The 27,943-nt window shown below is 36.4% G+C and overlaps 1 long non-coding RNA gene across 1 annotated transcript in view; it reads left to right on the top strand.

The window, feature by feature from the left end:
- The window catches only part of LOC146003075 (uncharacterized), an 80,824-nt gene extending 53,755 nt beyond the window's left edge, over positions 1 to 27,069 (top strand). Inside the window, exon 3 of the long non-coding RNA XR_014443777.1 lies at positions 26,966 to 27,069. This is a non-coding gene — a long non-coding RNA (uncharacterized LOC146003075). The remainder of the gene's footprint in view (positions 1 to 26,965) is intronic.
- Positions 27,070 to 27,943: the final 874 nt, after the last annotated feature.

The following is a 27,943-nucleotide window of genomic DNA, read 5'->3' as shown; positions in this document are numbered from 1 at the left end:
CTCAACCAGATTATGCATATAAGGAGTACCTAATGCTAAAAACAGAAATTACGAACACTGTTAGGGACAATGGTCAACCTTTCCTGGTTGAGGATTTCTTAAAGGAACAAGTCCAACAAATTCAGGAAACCCCGCAAGCTTACATCTTACGTAAACCTGCCTTGATCCAGAAATATCTCCCCCAAGCATCCGTGGAGCATGTAATTTATTACATTCTGAGGGGACTACGTACGCAGTACCTTCAAGTAGCTTCCGACAAGAATTTTAATTCGGTGGATGAACTTCTACGGTTCATCAACAACTTACAAAGAAAACAAACCGTTTAGGAAGAGCAAGGGTATAGAGAAGCTAGGGAATTAGCGGTGCTTAAATATACCCAAGGTCTAGTTGCATCAACAAATCAGATAGGATTGCAAAACATAGTAACCCAACCTCCCATAAAAGAACCTCAAACTAGCTCATATAATCAACAGGAAGTAAACAGTGAACTGCAAACAAACAAAAACTTTGGAACACAAGATCAATTAAAAGATTTGGAAATTAAAATGAATGAACTCCAAATTAGCCATTTTCAGAATAGTGTACAAACGTTAAAAAATAGATCACAGCCTACTGGAACTAATAATAGATTTCCTACACGCCAAAGATATAACGGTAGGAATAGTTCACATTCCCAAAGAAGTAACAATTTTTTTAGATCAAATAATTCAAACAATGGTTACCAACGTGGGAACAGGTGACGTTAAAATTACCATAGAGGAGGTTATAGGCCATTCCAGAGACAACACCCTCAACAAGCTCAGAGATGGCAACCCTGTCAAAAATGTTGCCCTCAACGTGAACAAAATACAGCCCAGCAATATAATCAACAAGTATATTACAATCAGACAGATTCATCGGAACATCAATTACATAATGCCTCTTTAAACTATTGAAACCCTTTGAACGTGGGAACGGTTGTGAGGGGAAAAGTTCGCATACAGTTCCCATAATTAAACAGAATAATCTTAGTTTTCTAGAAGCAACAGTAAATAGGAAACCTTGTAAAGTATAAGGAGGGATCAACTGAAACCCGTTCAGTGGTCATAATTCGTGAAATAAATTTTATTTCGAGCTGAAACTAGTACACTGTCTAGAGGCGTCTATGGTTAGCGCTCAGTAAAAATATTGTTCAGAAGAAGTCACCATGAGCGTTGGGACACTTGTCCCACTGTATCACTAACTTACAAATGCCGTCCATGTAAAATTGCGAAGGCTGAATCTCAAACCAATCACGCACAGCGTCCTGAACTTCAGCGTCAGACTGAAATCTCTGACCTTTCAAAGCCTTCTTTAGAGGCCCAAAGATGTGAAAGTCACAAGGTGAAACGTCAGGGCTGTAGGGCGGGTATCTCAACATTTCCCACTTGAATCGTTGAAACAAATCCTGAACTTCGTTTGCAACGTGTGGACGCGCGTTGTCATGCAACACAATGACTCCAGCGGTCAATAAACCAGGCCTTTTTTTTATGGCTCTCCGTAACTGTGTCAAGGTCTCACAGTAGCGTGCGGCGTTGATGGACTGTCCTGGTTCCTTGAAGTTGAGCAATAATGGTCCATGGCAATCAAAGAACGCAGACGCCATAACTTTCCCCGCAGACGGTTGCGTCTTGAACTTTTTGGGACGTGGAGATGAGGGGTGTTTCCACTGCACAGTGGAAGACTTTGAACTCGGTTCAAAATGATGGCACCAAGTTTCATCCTCAGCAACAATGCGCAGCAAGAAGTCGTTACCTTCCAAATGGTAACGTGACAAATGTTCAATGGAGCATCCCATACTCTCCAACTTTTGATCCTCCGTCAATACCCTGGGTATCCACTGCGCGCACACTTTATGATAACCCAGAGCTTTCACAATTTTGTGAGCAGTACCATAACCCATGTTTAACTCGTTCGCTATGGATCGAATACTCATGCGTCTATCTGCAGATATTGCCGCATTCACCTTTTCACACATGTCTTCTGTGGCAACAACATGGGCTTCACCAGGACGGGGATAATCAGTGGTTTGTTCACGCCCCTTCCGAAACATTCTTGCCCAGTCCACCACTGTTGTTTTGGACACGCATGCATCACCATACACGTCTTTCATACGCCGCTACACTTCAGCTGGTCGACAACCTTCGGCACTCAGAAACTGGATGACAGCACGCTGGTCCTGTTTGGACGGATTGGGGATGTTGAACGCCATCTTTCACTCGTTATACCTGCAAAACGGAAACACGTATAAACAACATTCCTACACCCAACACACAGGGACATTAGCCATTACACACTATTGGACAAACAATATCCTCCTACACACTATACCAATAATACATGGAACGAACGGGTTTCAGTTGATCACCCCTTGTACTTGTAGACATAGGTGCAAATTGTAGTATAATAAATGACAACTTGGTTCCAACAAATGCAAAAAGAATAAACATAAATTCAACCATAGCAGCAATAAGTGGAAATTCCATAACTGTCAGACAAGGTGCCTTCATACGATTCCGAATCGGTGGGAAATTTTACTGTCACTCGTTCAGAATAGCTAATACAAAATTCCAGTATGCAATTGTGGGCACAGATTTTTTAAATCTACATAAAGCAAATATATCGTTAGGAGATAATACGATCTCATTGCAGAGATTAGGGTATTCACCAAAATGGCAATTTTCCAGTGACGAAAACAAAGTACACACCATTCCTGATCATATATTTCAAATGTTAGATTTAAATCAAAGTTCAACATTTGTAGCGCAACATAAAATAACATTAAAACCGAAATCCTCAACTTATGTAAAACTACGGCTAGAAAACATCCAGATTGGGACTAAATATAACACATTTGAACCGAATAAAGAATTGTTGAACTCATTAGATGTTTTAGCACCTTATGCATTAGTTAATGAAGAAGAACCCCACATTTTGCTAACAAACACAAAAAATCATCCGTTAGTAATACAGAAAAACACTCCAATTGGTTCAGCAGGAAGTAACCAAATAATTTCTGAAATTTTTGACATTAACGTCAATGCGAATGCAAATAGTGGAAATAAAGTACATCATTCTTTCGAGCAAGGTGACGAAAATTTAGACCAGGAAATCTTAAAACGACTCACTAAACATAGGAAATTTTATGATGTTAAACAAATTGATATAAATCCAGAACTAACAGAGGACCAAAAGCTCATAATTCAAAATTTAATTTACAATTATGCAGATATCATGTATTGGAATTCTGAGTGCTTTTCTAAAACAAACGCAATGGAAGCACACACAGATGTTGCTGAATGTGTTCCTCCATTTGCTAGGCAAATTCCCCTACCAATAAATTTAAGGGAAAAAATGAAAAACGAAATAACAAGACTTGAAGAACAACAGATCATTGAACCTTGTGAAAACTCACCATTTCGTCATCGCATATTCTTAGTTATGAAACCAAATGGAACCTAGAGACTAGTTTCAGACTTTTCGGAAATTAATAAAGTAATATACAATGTTTCATATCCCACTCCAGATTGCAATGACATTTTAGCACGTCTTGCGGGTAAATATTTTAACACTACACTGGACATGGCTCAAGCTTATTTTCAAATTCCAATATCAGAAGAATCACGCCCAGTTACCATCTTCGCAATTCCAGGTTGTGGTTCATTCCGTTATCAATGTTTACCTATGGGCATGAAGACATCCAGTACTTTTATGTATAGACTAACGGACATTGTATTTAGTGGTCTTCCCGACAATCAAGTAGCCACCTATTTAGATGATTTGTGCATTGCAACATCCACTTTTGAAGAGAATTTCTCCCTAATTCAACAAATGAATGGCTTATTGCAAAAAGGGACCTGAGTCACTTTTGCACAATTCTGAGAAAAACAATGAAAAATCGTATAATATTAATAGTGTAAGAAAGAAATGTGCCGTTGTTGGCTCAAATATTCAACATAATGAATAGTTTATTTTGCAACTCTCAATGCACCCCCCTGCAGTATGCTGCTAGACACAGTGGAGATGAAAAAATTAACTCCGATACCTCAAAAATGTGACTCAGGTCCCATTCTGCAATAAGCCATTCAAATATTTGATAGGATTAGGAAAGCAAACATGACAGTTGGAATAAAGAAATGTAAGTTCGCATTTCCAGAAACCATCGTTTTGGGACATCTTCTTTCTGCGAAAGGGATGAAAATTTCCGACAAAATCATTAATTCAATCCAGAATTTTCCAACACCTAGCAATAAGAAACACGTGAAGAGCTTCTTAGCACTTTGTTCTTACATTAGGAAATATGTGTCCGGATTCTCATTTTTAGCGGATAACATATATAAACTTTTGAAAAAGAACGTTCCGTTCACGTGGACAGAGCAGCACCAGAAAGAGTTCGATAAATTAAAGGATAACATTCTCAGTTCTCCCGTTCTAAAGCCGTATTCTCAAAACAAGAAGCCCTACCTCATCACTGATGCGTCTACAGTTGACCTCGCAGCCAGCATTTGGCAAGATTCGGAAGACGGAAGCTCACGCCACCCTGTTGCCTTCGCGACCCTCAGATTAACCGACACAGAGAAGAAGAAATCAATATTTTAACTAGAATTTCTTGCAGTGGTCTATGGAGTAAAAGCGTTTAAATATTATTTGCTAAACAGCCATTTTACTTCAATAACTGATAATCACTCCATATCCTATTTACGACAAGCATCAAATTTGACAGGTCCGCTGGCACGGAGAGCTCTGGAACTACAGCAGTTTTCCTTCGGTGTGAAACATGTCAAGTCATCAGAAAATGCCCTTGTAGACACTTTAAGCCTCTATCCAGCAGAGGAAGCTCCCGCCGACAGTGAAGACAACCCTGAACTAATTTTCCATCTAGAGGACGAAAACTTCATCATTCGACAACTTCAAGAAGACGATCCATTATTCTGCCCTATCATTAAAGTCATCAGCAACGATCCGATGCAAGATCCAGGAGTAGTACGAGCATCACAGTATTACGTCATCAAAGACAACAAACTGTACAGACGTCATCGATACAAGAAGACAGAGGAATTTCTCTTGTGCATTCCACACAAATTAAAACATGAAATTTTCGAGAAGATTCTTTGCAGTGAATACAATGCAGCTCACGCTTCACCATCTTCCACGTATGCAAATTTCAGGAAAAGATTTTACTTCCCAGGATTAAAACGATGGGTGTACATGAAATCAAAATGTTGCCTCGAATGCCAGATGTCGAAGAGAGATTTCGGACCAAAGAAACTCACCCTTCAGACGTTCGAATCGATCGCCACCCCAGCCAGGAAGTGGGTCATCGACACGTGCGGTCCATTGCAGGTCACACCCAACCACGGACATCGCTACGTTATCATCTACGTTGATCAAGCGATCAGGTACATGGTAACGACATCTATACCTTCAGTTGACGCCGAAACGATTTCCAATGCATTAATGGAACAGATCAACAGATCATTTTGCGATTTGGTGTGCCAGACAACATCACGCTTGATCGTGCACCAGCGCACTTTTCAAAAATCATGGAACAATTGAGTCAAATATTGAACGTCAGACTCAGATTCGCAAACACAGACTTCCACGAAACAGTTGGACTCGCCGAAAGACACATTCAGAAATTAAAGCAAAGACTAAGATCGTATGTAATGAAAAAATATGCACAGTGGTATCTGTATCTCTCGGCCATAACGTTTGCGATAAATTCAGAAGTACACACAGGAACAAGATATTCTCAACATTACCTCATGTACGGTTACGAACCAAAGAATACGATGGATGCATTTCTAGGAATAGATCCAAATTCGTTTCAGCACTCTAACAAAGAACGCCTAGACACATTGCAAGCGATGCGTGAACAAGTACAGGAAAATCTCCAGAAGAAATTTAAAACACAGAAAAAGTATTCAGACCAACATACACGGCATGTTGAATTTCAACCTGGACAAAAGTGCTATTTTTAGACACAGTACAGAAAAGAAATGTACCTAAGCACTTCGCAAATTACTTCAAAATACATGGTACACTTATTGAAATGGAAAATGCCAACACCGTACGAATAAGCTAAAAGGACGGCCGAGGAAAGGATAAAATCGACACATTTTCCATAACCAGAGTCGCGAGAAATAACGAATTAACCTAATCATTAACTCAACAAATAAAAATGCATCTCTAAATTAATTAATGAAAACTTTTATTACACCCAAACCACTATTTTATCGTAAATGTAAATGAAATGTCATCTCACGTAGTGAAAACAATGTGAAAATTGTTCTAATGAGTGATGTATGATTGTCAAACACATACATGAATACATTATATTAAGCTCTTGAATTGGGACAATTTAATACTAATTTGAAACGATTAAAAGTATTAAAACGACAAAGTAAACTTTTGCGCAATCTTTCTGCCGATTCGCATTATTGAAACAATATTTAACCAATGGGGACGAGTAGTGGAGTTGATGCTATAACCAGCACCACTTACAAGTGTAGAAAGGAAGAGCTCCTCTCAAGCAGATTTGCTTATACTTAAACCTAGCTCAACATGCCCATATGAGCTTTTTGCTCTAGTGTGGAACCCCCTCTAATCCAAGATTTTTGTAAAAATGCCCTCGGGAATTTCTCAGAAAGGAAGAGCCTCTCCCAAGCAGATTTGTTTATACTTAAACCTAGCTCAACATGAGTATTGCTCTAGTGTGGAACCCCCTCTAATCCAAGATTTTTGCTCGGAAAGAAAAAAAGCCTCTTGCCTATACTTACAAAAGTTGCATTAGCCAGATTTTTGTCTATAAACTTGTCAACACCAGAAATTAAGCCAATACATACACACATACACACCCATATACACACGTATTTACTTCCAATTTAAGTTTAATTGGACCTCAGCCTCAATCCAATATTAAAACAATGCAATATGCAGAGAACCTCTAGAATTGCTCCGTGACCCTCTCATTTCTTACATCATAAACATATGATTTTTCTCCTATGAGAATAACACTACATATGGTGTCATTAGGTAATGCTTCATGGAATTCACAGATAATTTTAATATTTGTTCTGTCATTCACCACAACCTGTTTTCTTTTTGAAGTGTTAATTACAAACATGGGTCTCTGTACCTTGAATTCATCTGGTGTGTAGTACATGTCAGTATTGCCAATTGTGACCCTCTTGAAAGCCGAAAAAGCTTCATATAATTTAAGAAAATCATCCTTGGACATGTCTAAATTGTAATTCTCTCTAGGAAAGACCTCATTTCTGCCATTTTTAAGATATATGTTCTTGATGTTGCAGTTATCAAATTTGCTTGAATTTTTTTCCTGATTGTTGTGTCTTCCAGTCTGAAACAGTACCACTACAAAATCAGGCATGTCATATTGAATACTGGAGAATGAATTTGTAGCATCAAACTCATAATATGTACCAGATGCAGGCTTCTGTACACATTGATATGTATAAAATTGCAGAGGAACCTGTGGATTTTTTATTATATCAGCTTTGTATTTAAGACCATAACTGGCTTCATACTCAACAACAGGGATTCTTAGCTCCATGGTCTGAATAATGCATTTGCCTGCATCTGGTAGGGTATCAGGCAGAGCTTCTCCTGTAGGGTTTATTGTACTGTACCTCATCAAAGCATTATTATCATTTGCAGCTCTTCTAAATGTGATTCTTAACCCACCCTTCCACATAATTTCTTTGTAATCCGAGAAGAATCCTGGCAACAGGCGCATTGGGAACAGTACAGTGTGGTTCTTAGATAATATCTTATCACCAGCTTCAAATCCGCCTATTTTGTAGTATGAAGCCTCGGTTTTGGATAATTTTAATGTGGCCAAAGCTGTGGAGGTAATGCCGGGATAATCCACTCTGTTTATAACAACGCCATGCTTTCTGATCTCAATTTCAGAGAATAGATGCGGCACAAAATTGTCTACAAGTCTTATATTTGAATTTGCAGGATAATCTGTACCATCGAGCTTTACAACATCAAATTTGATGTATAGATCTGCTCTGTGGGGGTGTATAAAGCCATCCCCTACATCAAGATCAACCTCAATCTCTGTGTTGGGTTGATTTAAATTTGCAAATGTCCTCCTGTTTGGAGGGAATGATTGTAGCTCATAACTCTCAATATTTTCCATTTTCTTCTTGTATGTATTTTTATTTAAATGTTAATCTCTATGATTGCAGTTGTTGTGGCTCCAGCAAAATCAACTAATTCTTCTTTTTCATTAGTGACCATCAATTCAATATAATCTATTCTATTATGACACACAGGAAAATATAATGTTGGGGATGGATTGTAGATGATGGGCTCCATGAATTCAGAATTAGGCTTGAATGTTGCAATGATGCCTGTTTGTTTGTGAGTGCCTATGCTATTTGATTTGGTGATCATACCCTTGGCCACATTACAGTGAATATTCAGAGTTTCTATGGCTAAGAATTTGGGTATATTCATAGCAGTGTGTTTGATGCCTGGTTCAAGTTCTGTGTTGTTCTCAAATCCTAACAGCTCTCCTATAGTACCCAGATTCACTGTTTCTGTGGCAGATACAATCTCTACTCTGTGAGTGACAGAATTTTGACTTAACACTACACCTCTGGGTAATTGAGCATTTAGAGTGGACAGATTATATTGCCCTGGAGTGATGACAATTTTTTCATCCCCAACTGCAATTGTGTTGTTGTGGTGAGTAATATTGGGGATTAGGTACATGCCATAAAATGCTCTGAGAGCTATTGTTTTGGGATACACAATATCATCATGTAATCTAAGTTTCAATATTGAATTTTGGCTGGTGAGATGGAATACCCCCATGATGTTTTAAATACCACAAGGCCTTTTGAAAATCTTCAATTGATGGTTTATTTATTTGAGACATATATCTAAGAACAGATAAACACAAATGTCCACAATTAACATCTTTGAAGTTTTGAACACGGGCATTATTGTAATAAAAATTAGCTGAATTTAGATATTTTACTAAATTTTCAGGTGGAGCACCTCCAAATGAATCAAACACAAATGCCTTATTTTTTACATATTTAAGATAACAAATCCAGTGAGTGCCCTGATTTTTGAACTTATCCAAATTAAAAATGCCACACTCTTTGTTGAGTGGTTGTTCTGGTAAAGAATCAGACATGTACACACCTCTAAAATGTTTGATGCCCAATGGCTTGATTAAAGCTTCAATATCTTGGTTTGTAAGCGGCTCTTGTTTTTTTTTAAACTTATTCATGGCTCTCTTAACACCTTTGCCTTGTTTTTCCATGGCCAGGTTATGGCGCTTCTGCTCATCTAATTCTGCCTTATTTTTCTTGGCATCTATTACTGTTTTTGCTATGGCGGCTGAACCCCCAGCCAAGCTCCCAACAGCCCCGAGAGCAGCTAAGATGGCAGGGATGGTAAATATGAATCCCCCCACATGTGATTTTTTTCTTGATTGCTGTAATTTTTTTAATTGGGGGGTACTAAGCAACAATTTCATACCATGCCCCTTTGCAATACAAGAATTTTTTTTCTTGCGCTGCTTTTTGGTCAAAAGACTGTCAATAGTTTTAAGAGATTTGAGACCTGCATAAGGTATTTGATACATAACACCCTTGGCCTTCATTGTAGGTTTATTACATACATATTCACAGCCCCCACCCCAGTTTTTGTTTGGTGCTCATGGCTATGGTGGTTCCCAATGCTGCTATTTTTTCACTCAAAGATGCATCTTTGCTTACAAATCTACCAAATGCAGCCTCTTCTAATTTCTTGTCTGCAACATGTCTCTTGTCAAGATCAGAATGTGTGTTGTATGCTATGTCATGGTCTCTACAAGCAGCATCTAGGGGATTAACACCAGGATCACCTCTGTTTAATCTATGGTCCAATTTTGTACCGGGACCACAATATTGATAGCCTGGAAGGTGTAGTTCAAATGGCAGCTTGTTTATAATGTCATTAACAAGGCCCCGACCCTCAGAAATATTCCAAAATTTAGGTGGTAGAGTATTAATTATTTTTATGAGATATCCAATCCCCTTAGTGTCATTCACTATAAAATTAGACAATTTTGTGCTTATCATGTCCATAATTCCAACCTTTTCATTGTAAAAATTGTGGTTCCCAGCATTTTCCTCCCCAGCTATCACCAATAACCTATCTACAAGTTTCCTGACATCATCAACCCACACAAATTCTTTAGGCAGGGTGTTGTATTGTTTGATTCCACTGCCAGTCTTGATCTGTGACCATATGGGCTTGATTAAATTGTTGTATTTTGCTCCACTGCTCGACTTGACTCTTTTTTGTGTGGGATCATTGTTCTGGTATAGAGCATCTGATTTTATTAATATTTCTTTGTAATCCTCATAATCTTGATCTGTATAGCTGCCAGGCCTTTTCCTCGTCATCAGTTCCCATAATCCAGGTGTTCCGGTGTACTTAACAAAAGCACCTTTTTCTCCGAGACGAGATTCTGAATATACAATTATATCATCTCCCATAAATGTTACTCTGAAATTGCCAATTCTATGTATGATGCTCCCATCAAGCTCTGTGTCAGCATATAAGCCAAAGACCTCATCTTTATTGTCTTTAGGTGTGGTTAAATATTTTTGAGCAAGAAGACCCAATTCAATAGGATCCTGACTAGCCTCAATTCTTCTAGGAGCAATAGGACTAGGTGTATGAATACTGGAAAGTGGGGTGAATGGATAATCTAATATGTTCCTAGCAGCTACAGGTACAAGCTCTGTGAGCAAATTTTGATTTTGTTCTGTAACAGTTTTGATATTCTTACCTAAATTATTAATAGCATCAATTACAGGCTGTTCTGTTTGTTTGTGTTTTTCATAAATTCCACGGTTCTCTGATTTCCATCCCTTAAATCTTTTTACAAGATAATCTCTTAACTTAAGATCATCAATGATTGGCCTTTTCATGTTTATTTATATACGTCTCTACGTCTAGAAAATTGTTAATTTTATTTCTGTATTTGCCACTATTGGGTGTTCTTGTCATATCAATTGTGACAAACCCATAACTGTCCTGGCTCCAGCACTTGCTGCAAAACTTGGAAAAATCATTGTAGCTCAGGTCCCCACCTACATATTCATCATGTATGTGTTTGAGGTTGGTATGGTCTTGATGAAACACACATATAAAATTGCTGTTGTCTCGGATCAGTTGCTTGGGTATTTTTGAAAAAGTCTGTGCCAGGTAGAAGCAATCAATGTTTTTGTGCCGGCCCTGTGTAAAGAAATTTCTAACCTTGTTTTGATTATCCAATATAATATCATCAAACACAACAACAGAATTATCGAGACATTCATGGAGTGGCTTAACATCTGGTTCAAAAGTGGCTATATCCAATCCATCATATAGCTTCATCAGCTGCTGATATTTTAATTGTTCCAAGCTCTTAGAGAAGATATACAAGTGCCTGTTTTTCCAGTCTAACCAGTTGGGTGCCAATAAAAAATTATCAACCATTAGTGTAGTTTTACCACAAGCAGATGGTCCAACAATAAGACACCTAATATTATCAGGCAGCAAGTTGCCATTTCTCTTATTCTGTTGTTCAGGTTCTGGGAGCCTTTTTATAACATCCCAGGTGCTCATATTATTATTTTGTTTGCATCGATCCAGCTGTTTTCCGGATGACCCAGCCATTTGACAAGTAACTTTTTGCCTTTTCTGCGGATAATTTTTTCTATGAGATATGTGTCAGGCTGTTTAGTTTTGCTGAGCTCTTGTTCATAGAACCTGCCTTTGAGAATTTCTCCTCGGTGATCTTTTATTATATATGTGTTAAGGGTCCCGGGTTTAACCTGAACCACTGTAAATAATTCAGTGCTCCAGTTTCTTGTAAAGCCTCTCTTGAATAAGTGCTTATATTTGCTTATTCTTACTTGATCCCCAATCTTGTATTTTGCCTTTCTTATTGTTGGCTGATATTTAGGATAATAAACAGTGCTGATCAATTTTTGCTCATCAGATGAAGTTACTTCAGAGGGTTTCATGTTGATTGTGGAATGGACCGAGTTGTTATATTTATGTAGAAGTTCTGGAAGAATATTAATCCATTTATAATTACCCTGCAGTGTAAATTGTTTATACATAAGATTTTTTAAGGTTCTGTTGAATCTCTCTACAATTGAGGCTTTGAGATCACTGTAACTCGAATAATGTTTTATTGCCTGGCTTTTAATAAATTGTTGAAACACTGAATTATAAAATTCTTTGCCATTATCTGTTTGCAAATAGCGCGGGGATCTTCCACTCTGATTGATGATTGTCCTGAGGGCTTCTGTAACACATTTTCCAGTCTTGGATTTGAGTGGCACAGCCCAGGCAAATTTTGAAAATGTGTCTATTACGGTGAGTAGATACTTGTAGCCCTTGTTGATTTTGTCTAAGTTTTTCAACTGTCCACTTGCCATTTCAATCAAGTCGCTCTGCCATAAATCATCTATGCCCTTTGTGACTACTGGGAGTCTCTTAAAATTATGTCGGGCCTGTCTGTGTAATTCATCAACAATAATTTTTCTAGACATAATATGTGAACAAGAATATTGCAACTATGGGGTGTTCAGCAGCTGAGACTGCAGGATTTTCTAAATATAATTTGTCCCCTATTTGTATTTTAAATTCCAGAGTGCCATCATCTTCAGTATAGGCTGTTTCCAATGTATTGGGATCTGTAAAATCCTCTAATTCTACACGGGTGATTTTCACTTTGTTCTCAGCATTTGTTATTGATAAGGTGGGGTAGTGGTGTGCCTGTGGCTGAAGCCAATATTTTATCTTGATTGGTCTCAATGTGCCCCCAACAAAAAACTGGTAATAAAATTGTGCAGGGGACAGCATATATATTTTGCCACCCGGTGTAAATGGAGAATCATATTCTTTGTTGGGGATGCTGTACAATTCAAGAATTACTGAATGTTTTGGATTTTCAATTATGCCTGTTATTTCCTTTTCTGCTGTAAGCAATCTGCTTGTTACAGATTCAAGATGCTCATTGATGGTCCTAACAATCTCATCGTGCCCAGGCTTGATTCTTATGTCCACAGCAAGTTTCTTGTATTGTTGCACAATTTCTTGTAGCTGGGTGGCAAAAACAGACAGAGCATTTGCTTGATTGGATTCCATGGTCCCTAGCTGTTGCTTGATATTAGCTACAATTTGTTGCAAATTTTCAACAACTGCCAATTTTGAATTTTGAGCAGTAAGATCATGGACCTGTCTTCTGATATCCTCAAACAGGGCATGCAGTTCATTAATATGTTGATTGGTTGGAAGAGTGGTCACTGTCTGAGTGAGATGTTTGATCTCTGCCTGGATATTCTTGATATCTTCTGATTTCAATATCCTATTCACTGCCCTCTTAATATTTTTAAGTTCCTGTGATGTAGGAAGATTTGATATTGTATTTTGCAAAGATTCAAGTGCCAATTTTACATTGTGTAATTCAGAAGCATCGGCCACATTTTGCATAGCATTTTGGAGCAGGGCTATATCTGCCTGAGAGGGTGTGGATTGTTGTAAAATTTCAAGTTTTGTTTGGATATCATCTATCAAGTGATGAAAATGAGACAGTTCAGATTCAGTGTTGAGGTTTTCAAGCTTTGTGATTTGTTGCTGGACACTGACAAGAGTATCTACAATCCCAGGCAATCTGGATTCTAGTACATTTGCCAAATCACTTTGCACTGCTGCTATTGTACCTTCAAGATGGGTTATGGAATTTTGAATTTTTCCAAAATCTTCATATGTTTCAAGTTGCAGCTTAATATTTGCTACACTCCGAGTTATTGCATTCAAAGCATCAGAAGATGGCAAATTGTTCATAAAATTTTCAAGTGTCTCAATTTTTTCTTTAACCTCAGCTATGGCATTGTTCAGAGGATCCAGATTAGGTATTTGGAGTGACTGAATCTGTTCCTTTAGAGTGGAAATCACTAGATCAAAATCTTCTTGTGATTTTATGCTTTTGACAATTGTTTGGAGCTGTGCCTGGACATTATTTATCTGCTCTTCCAATTGTTGTTTCAATTGCTCAGAGTTGTTAGCCTGGGTCTTAAATTTGGCTTGAAGAGCTGCTAAAGCCTCTTCCAAACTTTGAAAATTATCCAATGTAGCCAGATCAGTATATTTCTGAAGCAATAATTTAAGTTCAGAGTCAATTTTAAGAAGAGGGTCCATGCATTGTGATTGTAAATTTGTAATTTCTAATTGAAGACTGGCATTGAGTGTAGTTTGTAAAGCTTGTAAATCACTTCTTAATTTCTTGACTCTGACATCAAGCATCAGAATCTCATCACTGTGATCTTCATGTCTTGTATGGCCAAAAATATCATTAGGCATTTTGTTTAGTAGTTATTTATTATAGAGTATCTGATTCTTAATTCTATAAAAAAAGGTATAAGCTTGTCATAAGATCCAGGGACCTCAATATATAAGCAGTCACCAGCAGAAACAGTATAAACAGTGCCAGAAACCATGTTTGAGTGCTTAATTCTGTAAATATTTCTCCCTATTGAAATCTTGACATCACCCTCAGGGGTTGTAATAAATTGCAATTGCCCACCCACAGGTAATTGGTAATAATTTAAATTATTGTTAAATATGTACAATATTTTGCCTGTTTCATCATCAACATCTGTAAGTATGCTGTTCAGATGAATAATTAACAAGCCACTCAGTTTAGACAGCATATCAGAAGAGGGTTGTGGGGTTGGCAGGTCCATAATACCCTGTTTTTTGAACCCAAATAAGTTCATAGGCATGTTTATTTATTTCAAATCATGCACTGTACTTGTGCATTGATTGCCATTTTTCAAATCACAATGACCCCATGGTAAAGTATGTATGCCACATGATAAAATGCATCTCTTATCATCATGTGGGTCCAGAGCCACTTTTCTTACAACATTTGAAGTCAATAAGTGATCCACACTCTGAATTCTGGATTCTGATGTTCTGATTAAACTCTGGGATTTGATGCAATTTTTATAATCTTCAAATTCAAGCTCTTTTTCCACAGCTACTTTGCCAATACCCTTGGCTTTTTTGACAACAGCACTACATGTTTTAAAACTGTACGTCTTGGCACTTAACCCAGCAAATTCCACAATAACATCACCAAGTGTCTCATCTTTTAACTTGCCAGGCACTTTTTTGTTGTGGGGTTGAATATTCAAATGGCCTGGCAATTCACTGGTATCAAAATATTTAAACAATTCAGGCTGGGCCATATCTTGATAAACATCTTCTGTTTGAATATCAAGAACAAAACTATCCGTGTCCATGTATATCAGTTTTACTCTATCACCATAAAAAGGTTTCAACACATCATAATACAATGTTAACATATGTAATTTGGACAATTCCAATATTACTGCCCCTACATAAATAGGTTTATCAAACTTAATCTTTGTTTTTTTCATGTTGAAAAGTGCCATATCTTCACCATAAATTCTTCTGTAGTTGAAATTAGGCTTTGCAACCAATTTTTTGCTCAGACTGGGGTCAGTAATTATTTTAACATCGGTATGTTTTCTGACATTTTCAATTGTTTTGCCATATACAGAATTAACCATCAATTTAAACAAGCTCTTATCAAATTGGCTCTTTGCAGATGTTCGAAGCTCTGTATTTGTATCAATATATGGCTTCAACCATTCTGAGTGTTTGAACCTCAAAACTTTTCCAACTTTGGTTACTTGGACACCATGTTTCATCAGGAACTGGAGGTACTTGTAATGTATGACATAGCCCTGTTTTGACTCCAGTGTCATCATGAGCTTCTTCTGTTTAGAGCCAGGTGAGCACTGAACCTCAGGAATTGGGGGCAAATCAGAAAATTTTTTGTGGAATTTTTTTGGAATTGTCATATCAACCTCTAAGTAGAGGCCATGTTCACGGTCATCTAAACCCTGAAGATCCTCAATATTAAAATTTTCAACCCACTCAAGCCCTGCATATGGCAGTTTTTGCATCATCGCATGACCATAGAGGCTGTTGGCATCTACATACACTATATAATTTGATGGTAATTCTGGATCATAATTGGGAATATGCTTGTTATTTGCTCTGGCATATCTCTGAGAACATTGCACCATCCCTCCTCTTATACCTTGCTCCATAAACAGATACATATCTTGATCTTGGATCAGATCCAATTGCTTTTTGGTGTTTAAAAACATTGCAGCCCATGCTAGGCCCGGGGCACTGAAAAAATACACTGGGTCCAGTCCATAATTTTGCATGCAAGATTTTCTGAATGCCTTCATTATATCTGCTAAGATGGTCACATCAAGTTTCAAATATGCCATGTGATAATCACCAAATGTCCGGCATTTTAAATTGTTCCACGCCAATTGGACATGGTGATAATCTTCATCTGTGATTCCAGAACCTCTGATTTTGCTGTAAAATGCTTGTTGCGGTGGCAGGGAACACTCATCAAATTTAGAAAAATCTTTAACATAGTCATATGGATATACACCCTTGCGCCTAATTAATTTCAGATCCTGATTTGGAAACAATGCACGTGTGATTTTGAATTGATCATCAGATAATTGAGAGGCTAGTGTATCCAGGCTAGCAGATAAAAATCTGTAAGAATCAAGAAATCTCATGTGAATAGGAACACCATTAACTTTAATTGTTTTGCTAATAGATATATATTTCTCATCATTTTCAGCTAAAATATTTAAATTCTGCTTCTCAAACCCCTCGTACCTGATTAGATGATGGAAATCATAATTGGATGCTCCATGGCAAAATATGGGGATAAATCTTGGTCTCTTGATCTTAATATTACAGCTATTACACAGGGCCATTAAGAATTTACCATCTGTATGAGAATGGTGATGTACCTTGATATTTGTATCTGAAAATTCACAATCACATACCGGGCATTTTTCTGCATTGTTGAAATCTTCAATCTGATCCTCTGTTAAAGGCAACATGGGTTTTGATTTTAATAAGATATTAGATGCTATGTCACGGCACTCATTTTCTATTCTATGTGCAAATATTTTGATGGCATCTGGTCCCATGTATGAATATTCTTTGGTAACAACACCATCCTGTACAACCACATAACAAAAGCTGGAAGGTTCATGTAGCTGGTATGGTGTAATAGAAGATTCTTCAGGATCCGGATTGGAGGATGCAAGAGGTTTGAGATTTGATTCAGAATCCCAGACAATATATGCTGTGTGTTCCATCAAGGCTTCAAACTTTTTGAATTTGCAATTCTCACTTGGATTAGGCATCACCATATGAACAGGTTTATGATTGCCACAATATTTCAGATGCTCAATTAACCTGTTTTTTGCAATTTCTGCATTTTTTTCACGAACCCCATTTACCATTTTTTGACCATCAAGTACAGTTAAACATCTTCTGCACAACTTAAATATTCTATTAGATTTGTCTAGTTGTGTTCTCACTAAAGCTTGAAGATTATGTATCAGAGTGTAATGATATTTGCCATCCTCTTCAATTAAGAGCAAATCAATTAGAATAGCAGATTCATCATCAATTGCACTGATTCTGAGAGGTTCTATCGGGCAATTGCCAGTGGAGCAAGTAAATACATTAATAGATAATTGTTTGCCATTGATATGCCTGGCCTTTTTTTCAAATGTATCAATATTCTGAACTAACATTGGATATTCTAAACCCTCCATTGCATCGTCAAAATCATGTTCATGTTGTTTGTAATAATTTATTCTCTGAGGATTTCTTGAAACTGGATACAAAGCAGCTAAAATACACCACAAAAAGCATTTCTGGTCGGTATTTTTTATATTAACCACGGCTGTTTTGTTTTTAATATTGGCAGGTAATGGCAAATATGTAGAACCTTGTAATGGGCTGAATTCAGAAATATAAACATATAACTTGTGTCGAGAGCCGCATAGGCTCCATCCAGACTCTTTTGCCGCAAATTCAGAGTGTTTAATATTCAATTGATCTATCAATCTGTTTATTATTGTGTCCAAATTTGCATTTGAATATACCGGTACAGTTTCTGTTATGTGGGGCTGTGTAAATTTTGTGCCATTTGGCTTCTTATATTGTGTATACAATTTGAGGGAGAGCTTATAAGAGCCATTTTGTGCATTTAGAATTGCCTGCACATCAGGTTTTTTACTGTTCAAAAAAATATTAATACCACATCTTGGCTCTGATACAAACCGATAATCTCTAAGTTGGGCATTAAAACTGCTATGTATAGGTGGTTCATAGCGTGGCTGCTTTGCTGCTCTGGCATTAAGAGGTGCTTCATGCTTTCTTTTCAGACCAGATGTAGATGGTTGTGGGGACTGTGCAAAACAAGTATCTTTATGTATATATGTGAAGTATTGCATGTTATATTTTCTATTGCATTTGGGGCATATTTTTGTGGGAGCTCTGCTTTTGTCTGGGTTACAAATCTTTTGGTGTCTGGCCCAATTAGAGCTAAATATATTTTTATTGCATTGATTACAATATTTTTGATTCGGCATTTTTGTTGTTGGTTTATTATATATATTTCCCGGGCTTCAATTCAAAACTCTATGCTGGATCAGTTGGGTTCAGCACTGTACTTTGTGTGTGTGTATGTGTGTATGTGTGTTAATATTTCTCGCTTTGGTATTTATATAAAATTTCCTGGGTTTTTAAATCAAATTTTTATGCCTATTATGACAGGTTGTAAGGCCAATAGCCCACAAGTGAAAAAATATTGATTCACACTAACCTAGCGCAAATGCCTGCACGAACATGCATATCTTGAATAGCAATAACCTTGTTATGTATTAATTTTTGTATAACAAGCTGGGGCAAATATAAGCCTGACCCTAAATAAGAGTAGATTACAACAAATATCAGATTTTATATTGTTCAATATGAATATTTAAACCAAACAGGTCTGTAAGTATGAGGAGCACTGTTAACAACACATCTGTTCTCCCCTGCCACTCTCACAACACTGACTGATGCAATAATTGCATGCAAAGCTTCAATGCTCGGGAATTTCTGTAACTAGTGGCGCTGGGGAGAACATGTAAAACAAAAATCAATACCAGCGCCACTAGTTACAGAAATTCCCGAGCATTGCATCAGTTAGTGTTGTGAGAGTGACTGAGGTCCAATTAAACTTAAATTGGAAGTAAATACTTGTGTATATGGGTGTGTATGTGTGTATGTATTGGCTTAATTTCTGGTGTTGACAAGTTTATAGACAAAAATCTGGCTAATGCAACTTTTGTAAGTATAGGCAAGAGGCTTTTTTTCTTTCCGAGCAAAAATCTTGGATTAGAGGGGGTTCCACACTAGAGCAATACTCATGTTGAGCTAGGTTTAAGTATAAACAAATCTGCTTGGGAGAGGCTCTTCCTTTCTGAGAAATTCCCGAGGGCTTTTTTACAAAAATCTTGGATTAGAGGGGGTTCCACAATAGAGCAAAAAGCTCATATGGGCATGTTGAGCTAGGTTTAAGTATAAGCAAATCTGCTTGAGAGGAGCTCTTCCTTTCTACACTTGTAAGTGGTGCTGGTTATAGCATCAACTCCACTACTGGGACGTTATCTCATATTTGGAAATGCTGCATTGGTTGAACTTCCTGTGGACAAGACCGTGAGTCACGCCTCCTGCTCCTCAGAATCGAACTTCACTCTGATTAGAGGATCGTATATTTCACAACACTTCCTTGTTTCAGAGCTACCAACATAATTTTGTAAGACGTTGGACTTAGAAAAAATCCATGTGACAGATTTTTTGAACATGACTGTACCTACAAAACCAGAGCATCGTCGAAGATCGACACAGGAAAACTCGAGGACCAACGCCGCCAAATTGTCTTCCACCTTCTACAGAATACAACTCCAGATTTAAATCCAATTTCGGAGCAACCCCCCCCCCCTCCCACAAGATTTTGATGGACGATGGGCTTGCTGTATTGGAGAATAGAAAGATGAAAGCCAGGTCAAGAAGAATGTTCCCGGAGGCTACACTTTGTTTGGACAGGACAAAGAAGGAACAGCATTGATTGAATATGTGTCTATTACATTCAAATTGATACTGCTAAGACAGGACAATGCATCCAAGAAGAACCTTCTGTCCCAGTTGCGGAAGTTGAAGAAGAAGTGTAAGAGGTTTCTCACCTAGGACAACATGTAATTCTTCCACTGTGACCTGATTCCCAGCTTATAACACCTTAGTATAGCAGGCAAGTATTTCATGAACTTGGAACTCCTTCCCAGCAGGACCAATTAGTAGCATTGCATGTTCCAAATGCCAATTCACCCGAACATCCCAGCTGCTCAGGATGTCATCAATCATTACAAGTTGCAACAAGGTGTAAAAATGAAGAAGTTCGAAGAAATGGAAACGCCAACGTTCACCACTTCAATCCCTATTGAAGTCCCAATAGATTACATGAAGTACAGGAACTAGGTTCGTCTCAATTGTTCTACGAAGTCAGATACATTTCTATGCATGGACAAACGTGAACAGTTCAGAACTTCAGGAATCGAAATGATACTGATCTGCAATCATTGCGTGATTTATTTTAGAAGGAACTGGTACTATCAAGATGATAAAACAAAGTGATTAAGTGAAAATATACACAATGATACGAAATAATGTCGTATTGAACCCTTTAGGTTTGAACACAATGTGTTTAAACAGTGAATATTCTCTAAGTGATTAGTACATAGTGTAATTATGGCATGCAGTGTAAACTATGCCTTACCAAAAGTGAATATTATTTCATTCAGATTTGTAAATAATTATAAACTTTGGTTCAAGGATTTGACTATTTGGGTATTATAGTGTGTAGTGAATCATGATTTACGTTTTCATTGTCGATGCAAAGAACACCAGTGATAACGTAATATTAATAATCAATTTAAGGAACAAAAACATCGTATAAAAACAAACTATTGTGCTGGTAATGGTTATGATTATGTATTATAATGATATATACTAATTCTATATTCATATGTTTAGTTAATCAACTTACTGCTCTTTGGTTCTTAATGGGTATTTAGTTGTTTATGCATTATTATAATAATAAGTATTATGGATCGGTACTGGTAAAATTTTTCTGCATACCAGGCTTGATAGTTTCTTGATGTACTATTATATCGTTTCAAAGGAATTTCTAACATGTATGAACCAATAAATGATACACTCAGACAAGCGACCATCGGAGATGACGCTTCTTGACCGGGGGATATGTTGACATGTAGGTAAAAATTAGAAGGTGTACTTGAAAACGAAACATTACGGAGACAGGATGTTCTCGTCGGTTTGGAATGCAGACCTTACCAATTCCATTACTTGCCTCATCCGTGGAAAGGTACCAGCCTGACAAACGGATCTGAATCGACAGGTATTGGAATTTGTATAGCGAAGCAACCGAACCGATCTGAGAAGATCGGATGGAAATTTCGAGGTCAGCTTTGGAGTTGGTTTTAGTGTGTCAACATCGAGGAAGATAGAGCTAAGGTATGTACCTGGAGGACGGAGGCGTCACTCAGAAATTATAAAGGTCTGAGCCTTTTTTACACAACCTCTCGCTAGCCCCTTTTCTTCACCCAATAATTAGATTCCGGTACTAAAATAATAAAATAAGAGAAGGGGGAAACAAAATGATGCTTGGCTTGTGTGGATGATTCTGATAGAACTTCAATTCAATTACCTGTCATGATAATTGTTTTCATTGAAAGAGGACTGATATTAACTACAATTGGCAGAATGGGAGTTCGCAATATTCATAATTTAGTTCCAGATGATGAAGAAGACAGCCATACATGAAGTGATATGTGCAAAGAGGGAACAAACGTATAATTTTACTGGAGACGTCAATGTCAGAATATTTAAGTTTTAGCCCAGAACAATTTTAGTAGTAATAAACGTTTGGAGAGTATTCTAGCAAATGTACAACCACATGAAGAAGTCAATAAGGTTAAGAAGCTCTAAGAATATATGGAAAAGATGGCAAAAGATAGAAAAGAATTTCTTTATATAGCGAGAGAAAAAAAAAATATTTGAAGATTTGTTTTGATGATCGAAGATTTACCAAAGTAGGAAAATATAATTTTTAAGCGAGTTTGCGTTCCAGCTTTAGCATGATAGGTTCCTAAGTATGCTTGAAGGGGAATCCAGTTGATAAATCCCTCTCCATTTGCGGTCATATCCTGCTGTTACGAATTGTTTCATTTTTTTATAGTCTTCTTTGGACCTACAGCTGAATGCGGTCTCTGACCCACCGTGCAACCCAACGTTCCTTCACGAAGATCATGGACACGTCATTGATCACACAGCATCCATCTATTTACATAACAGTTCTACTCCAATTGTAGGATACAAAGTCAGAGCATTCTGATTTGAAAATTGACACAGGAAAGTTTTAGGTGTTACTACGTCGAAGCAGACTTATGTTGGCAGGACATGTGGCACGAATGAAAGAGGAAAGAAGAGTTGCGGGATTCCTGTTGGGAAAACGGATGATAAGAGACCTGTAGGAAGGCAAAGAATAAGAGGGAGGGATAATGTTGAGATTGATATAAAAGCATCGGTAAGGATGGAATAACTGGATTGATCTAGCCCAGCATACAGACAAATCGAAGATTTATGTAGCTGCAACCGTTAACCTTCGGGTTTAAGAATGCTAGGGAGTTAGTTCGTTATGTCGACGAAGCTATATGAAGCATTAATACATTCCTCGACCGGCTCTTGCAACAGGCAGGACAAAATATTTATGCAGAATGAATTTGCACTAAATATAATAGCAACCCATCAGCTATGGATAGCTTGTAAAAAATGAATACACTTGGATATCTCCTCCCTCCTGCCTTGGCGTAATTATGGTTACATCATCTAGAATATGTATTTCTTATTTCTACATTAGTTTTGTTGTTTGCATTGCTTATGATTTCCGTGTAAAATGGCAAATGTGAAATGTCCTTAATAAATAAGGAAATAACTTTTTTGTACAATTTTCAGTGTACCACTAACGACGAATGTTGCGGGTCTAAAAAATGTATTCCACATATCAGGTTTCCGGCGACGTGCAGCATTTAGCTGGTAAGCAAGTAGAGGACATGGCCTGTATAAAAGTTCCACCTTAGCATAACCAATGCATGTTGTCTCCTAGGAAGTATACCCAGACCCTTTAATATATATATATATATATATATATATATATATATATATATATATATATATATAATTTTTAACTTCTGAAGTTGCAAATTCATTTAGCTCCAAAGATTTCATTGCAAAGTTTGACGCATGTAAAAGCAATTACTGCTACATATCCTTAGCTGTTAAAATTAACTTGGTTCCAATTAAGTTACTAATCTTTACAAATAATCACTTATAGTTTGTTTAGAAATGATTTTAAATTACTTTGTGTTGGAGAAATACTGTTACCTGTAGGAAGATTCACAGATAATTTATCTCTCTCTCAGTCTTTTAAAATGATCTGTACTGTTTTCTTGAATGAATATAAGTCCAGTCATGTCACAATCTCTCGTTGAAACTTTTGCTTTGATTTCTGTATCCGCTTGTATCTGATGGAATACATATATGAGAATCAAAAATACTTGTATCGACATAACCGTTTGCTGATGAGCAAGTTAAGCCCCACCATCCAAATTTATGCTGTTAATAAAATGTGCGTTTCCTAGAATGGACAATCAAAAATCTGCGGACTGTGCTAAAATCGATTCTGTGAATAATATCCTGGAATCCAGTAAAACTTCGATGTTTGTGTAAACGAAATAAAATAGATTCAAAATGAATTTTTCCAAATTACTAATACATTCTTGTATATTGAGATGTAAGTATTAAAAGTGTGAACATAGAACATATGGAACGAACTGAAATCAATAGAGAAACCTTCGTAGAGGAGAGCAAATATAATAATATAATTGTCTTGTCTTCAGTGTTTACATTGTAGAACTAGTTATTTTCTATGTAGATAATATGTATGTAATATGTATATATGTATGTAATAATATGTAATAATTTAATAGTTATTTTCTTTCTAGAATTTTTGGGTGTGAGTGGCGTGTTTCTTTAAATAATAAAATAACTACCCACTTTAACAAATGCGAAGTGCTACCTACGAAAACACATGTTATTTCGAGAAGTTTTGAATATATTTGAGTTAGTTGCCTTGCATAGAACACAGGTTATATAAGAGTAGGAAGTATAACTAAATAACTAACTTTCTAGGCTTCATAAACCCGAAGGTTCATGGCTGCAGCACCACAGGCCTTCCATCAGTAACTATCTTGAGCAAGATCTATATACTCTTTTCCATCCTTACCGATTTCCTTTAGGTCCATCTCAACGTTGTCCCTCCATCTTCGTCTTGGCCTTCCTACAGTTCTCTTACCATCAGGTTTCCCAACAAAAATCCTGTAAACTCCTCTTTCCTCTCCCATTCGTGCCACATGGCCTGCCCACCTAAGTCTTCTTGATTTAATTATTCTAATAATATCTGGACATGAATACAAATTATGTAGTTCTAAATTATATAACCTTCTCCACTCACCTGTCTCCTCATCCCTTTTAGGCCCAAATATTTTCCTAAGGATCTTTTTCAAATACTTTCAATTTATATTTCCTCTTTCAATGTAAGGGACCAAGTTTCACACCCATATAATACTACAGGCAAAATTACTGTTTTGTATATTTTAACTTTTAGTTTCTTAGATATTAAACGAGAACACAAAAGTTTATAAAGACAGATGTAACTTTCATTTCCTAAATTTAGCCTACTTTTTATTTCCTCTTTAATATAATTTTCATTTGTTAATATTTGAATTTGGAAACTAGTTCAAACAAGTTGTTATCAATAATTAGATTTTGATTATTACCTAACACTTGGTTCCGGCTTGTAAGCATATATTTAGTTTTATCTTTGTTAACTTCCAAACCTATCTCTTTAGCAGTTTTGAAAAATATTTTAGCATTATTCTTAATTGTATTTATATCATCCATTAATAAGTCTACATCATCTGCATATGCTAACAACCGAGTCAGACCATTTCATTTTAGTCCTTCTTTAGTTTCTTTTACCTTCCTAACAGCATATTCTAAGACAAAATTAAAGAGCAATGGAGATAATGCATCTCTTTGTTTTAACCCACCATGAATTGTAAATTTGTCAGAGACATTAATACCCACTACTTTCTGTTTCACTGGTGCATACTTTTATCATACTAACAAGCTTCTTAGGTATTCCGAACTCGACTAATATATTATATAATTTATCTCTTTTGACCGAATCGTATGCTTTTTTTGAAATCAATAAATAGCTGATGGACATTTTGATTATATTCCCACTTTTTTTCAAGTGCATATTTGATGTGAAAAATTTGATCTGAAGTTGATCTGTTACGTTTAAATCCACATTGATAATCACCTATAATTTCATTAGCATATGGGGTTAGTCTTGTTAAAAGAATGTTAGATAATATTTAATATGTTTTTGAGAGTAGAGAAATTCCACGGTAATTATTGCAGTTCATTTTATCACCTTTTTTAAACACAGGAACAATTATGGATTCTTTCCACTGTTGAGGGATTTCTTCTTTATTCCATATTAAACAAATTAATTTATGAATTTGACATATTAACGACTTTCCACCATATTTAATTAACTCAGCTGGTATTAAATCAATGCCAGGTGCTTTGTTATTCTTTAGAATTTTAATAGCATCTTTAACTTCAGTCAAGTTAGGTTCTGGAACTAAAGGTTGTGCTGTGTGTACTTCATTTACTTCTGATTTATCTCCTACATGAACATTTAGAAGGTCATTAAAGTAGTTCTTCCATCTATTTAGAATATCGCTTGCGTTAGCTAGAATATTACCGTCTTTATCTATTATCAAGTTTACTTTAGGTTGCCATCCATTTCTAAATTAATTTACACCTTTATATAAATCTCTGATATTTTTGTTTTTGCTGTTTGTTTCAATTTCGTTAATTTTGCTTTTCAAGTAATCTCTTTTTTTACTTCTAAACGTGCGGTTAACTTCTCGCTTTATTCTATTATAATTGCTTAGATTTGTATCATCAGAGTTATTTATTCACCTAAGTCTAGCATGATTTCGTATTTCTATTAGATTATGACATTCATTATGAAACCATGGCTTAATTTTTATTGGTTTATGGTATCCTATAATTTCTTTAGCTGCTGATTCTATTGCAGTACGTATGTGTTCCCAATTCTTAAACGTCGGTTTTATTTATATTTTCATCATCATTTAAAGTAGGAAGTATAGATGTGGATATATCGAGTGAATAACTGTAGGCCGAAGACACTATTGCTACTCCCTGACGTCAACAATCTATATTAATATGTATTTGTTTCATTATAATATGAGTGCTTACGTTATACATGTGTATCCCAAGTTTACTGGTAGATTCCTCACAAATGACTTTGTCGCACAATAATCAAGTTGCAAAGGACTCTTTCCGTTCATTTATGTCAGAAGAAAAATAAAATAGTTTTTACTCAGTAGCTGATGTACGACCTATTCGCACGGTGCCAGATAACCGACCACTGAACCTCTACCTACCTGCCAGGGTACAGTGGAATGATTGTAGTAAAGCTTTCAAAGGTTAGATGCGTGGAAATAAAAACATTCTTTGTGTGATTTCTTTAATTGCAAGTTGTGTGTTTTTAAATGTGCAAACACGGTTAACAAAAACAATACCTATTTTTTTCTGGAAGATTTTTTCTCAAAAAATGTCTCGATGATTTCGTCGATTTCACCGTTGGAAATAATAATATTCATAATATTTAACGTTGATCAAATGATTTAGATTTAAGGTTGCTTGCTTCCTCTATACAACTGTTACTGAACTGATTCAATTATGCAGTATTGTGTTCTTCTTTCAGACTGTCTCCGAAATGTAAAGAGACCTGCAATGGTGAAGACCGCAGCAACAGAAATATTTTAGGTTGTAGGGAAAAGCAACTGATTCTGAATAAATAAATGAAATGAGAAAAAAAAATATTGGAAATTATTTCAAATTTAAATGAAACAGACTCACATGCGTTATTGGTGTAGTGGGTCCATTACTGCCTTCTGTGCCTGTAGCTATTGAAATATTAGTTGAGAGTGTAAGATTATTTTAAGGCAACATAAGAGGATAATCGGGCAATAAATACCATCGGCTTTTTCAAGATATATAGGATTGTTGAGGGCGATTTCGGTCTATGTGGATAACACGCCGACTTAGTTCATTACAAATCGTGGTGATTTTCAGTGGTTTGTGGTTTTCGTTATCCCTTTTTTATTTGTTGATTATTATTATTATTATCGTTTATATTATTAATTTTAATGTTTTTTGTAATTAATTTTTTCTGAGAGATTAACCCAACACTCAAATATGAAGTCAACCAAACTATAAACCCAATCTCTGATTCATTATAATAATTACTTTCATTTAAATAGGGAATCTACGATTTCCGTGAGTTTAAATTTAAAAGTTGAAGACAATCCGGAAGGCTCCTGTTAAATGTACTTGATAGACACTATTTTATATTTATATAAATCATTTCATATTAATTATTAAAAAATGAAATACAGCCCATCATTTCACTAGTCGTTCTATCATCGATCTAGCAACCAGACCAAAACAAGACTCCATGTTAATGAAAATAAAGCGTTCCGTTTGTGAAAAGTCAATTTGGAATTCTACGGGTGGCAATTGGATGAGAGAGATAAAGGGACACTAAAAAAGCACACCCATGCCAAGGAAGGGACCCAAGTAATGAATTCGAAAGTTAGCCTCTGTAGATAGACATGCATCATCACACAAGTCAGCAAGGTGGGAGGGGGCAGGATTATCCATCTAGGTATGATGAAGGGGT

The sequence above is a fragment of the Lepisma saccharinum genome, chromosome 19 (assembly GCF_977018435.1).
Source record: "Lepisma saccharinum chromosome 19, izLepSacc3.1, whole genome shotgun sequence".
Lineage (NCBI taxonomy): Eukaryota > Metazoa > Arthropoda > Insecta > Zygentoma > Lepismatidae > Lepisma > Lepisma saccharinum.
This window is presented reverse-complemented; position numbering and strand designations above follow the sequence as displayed.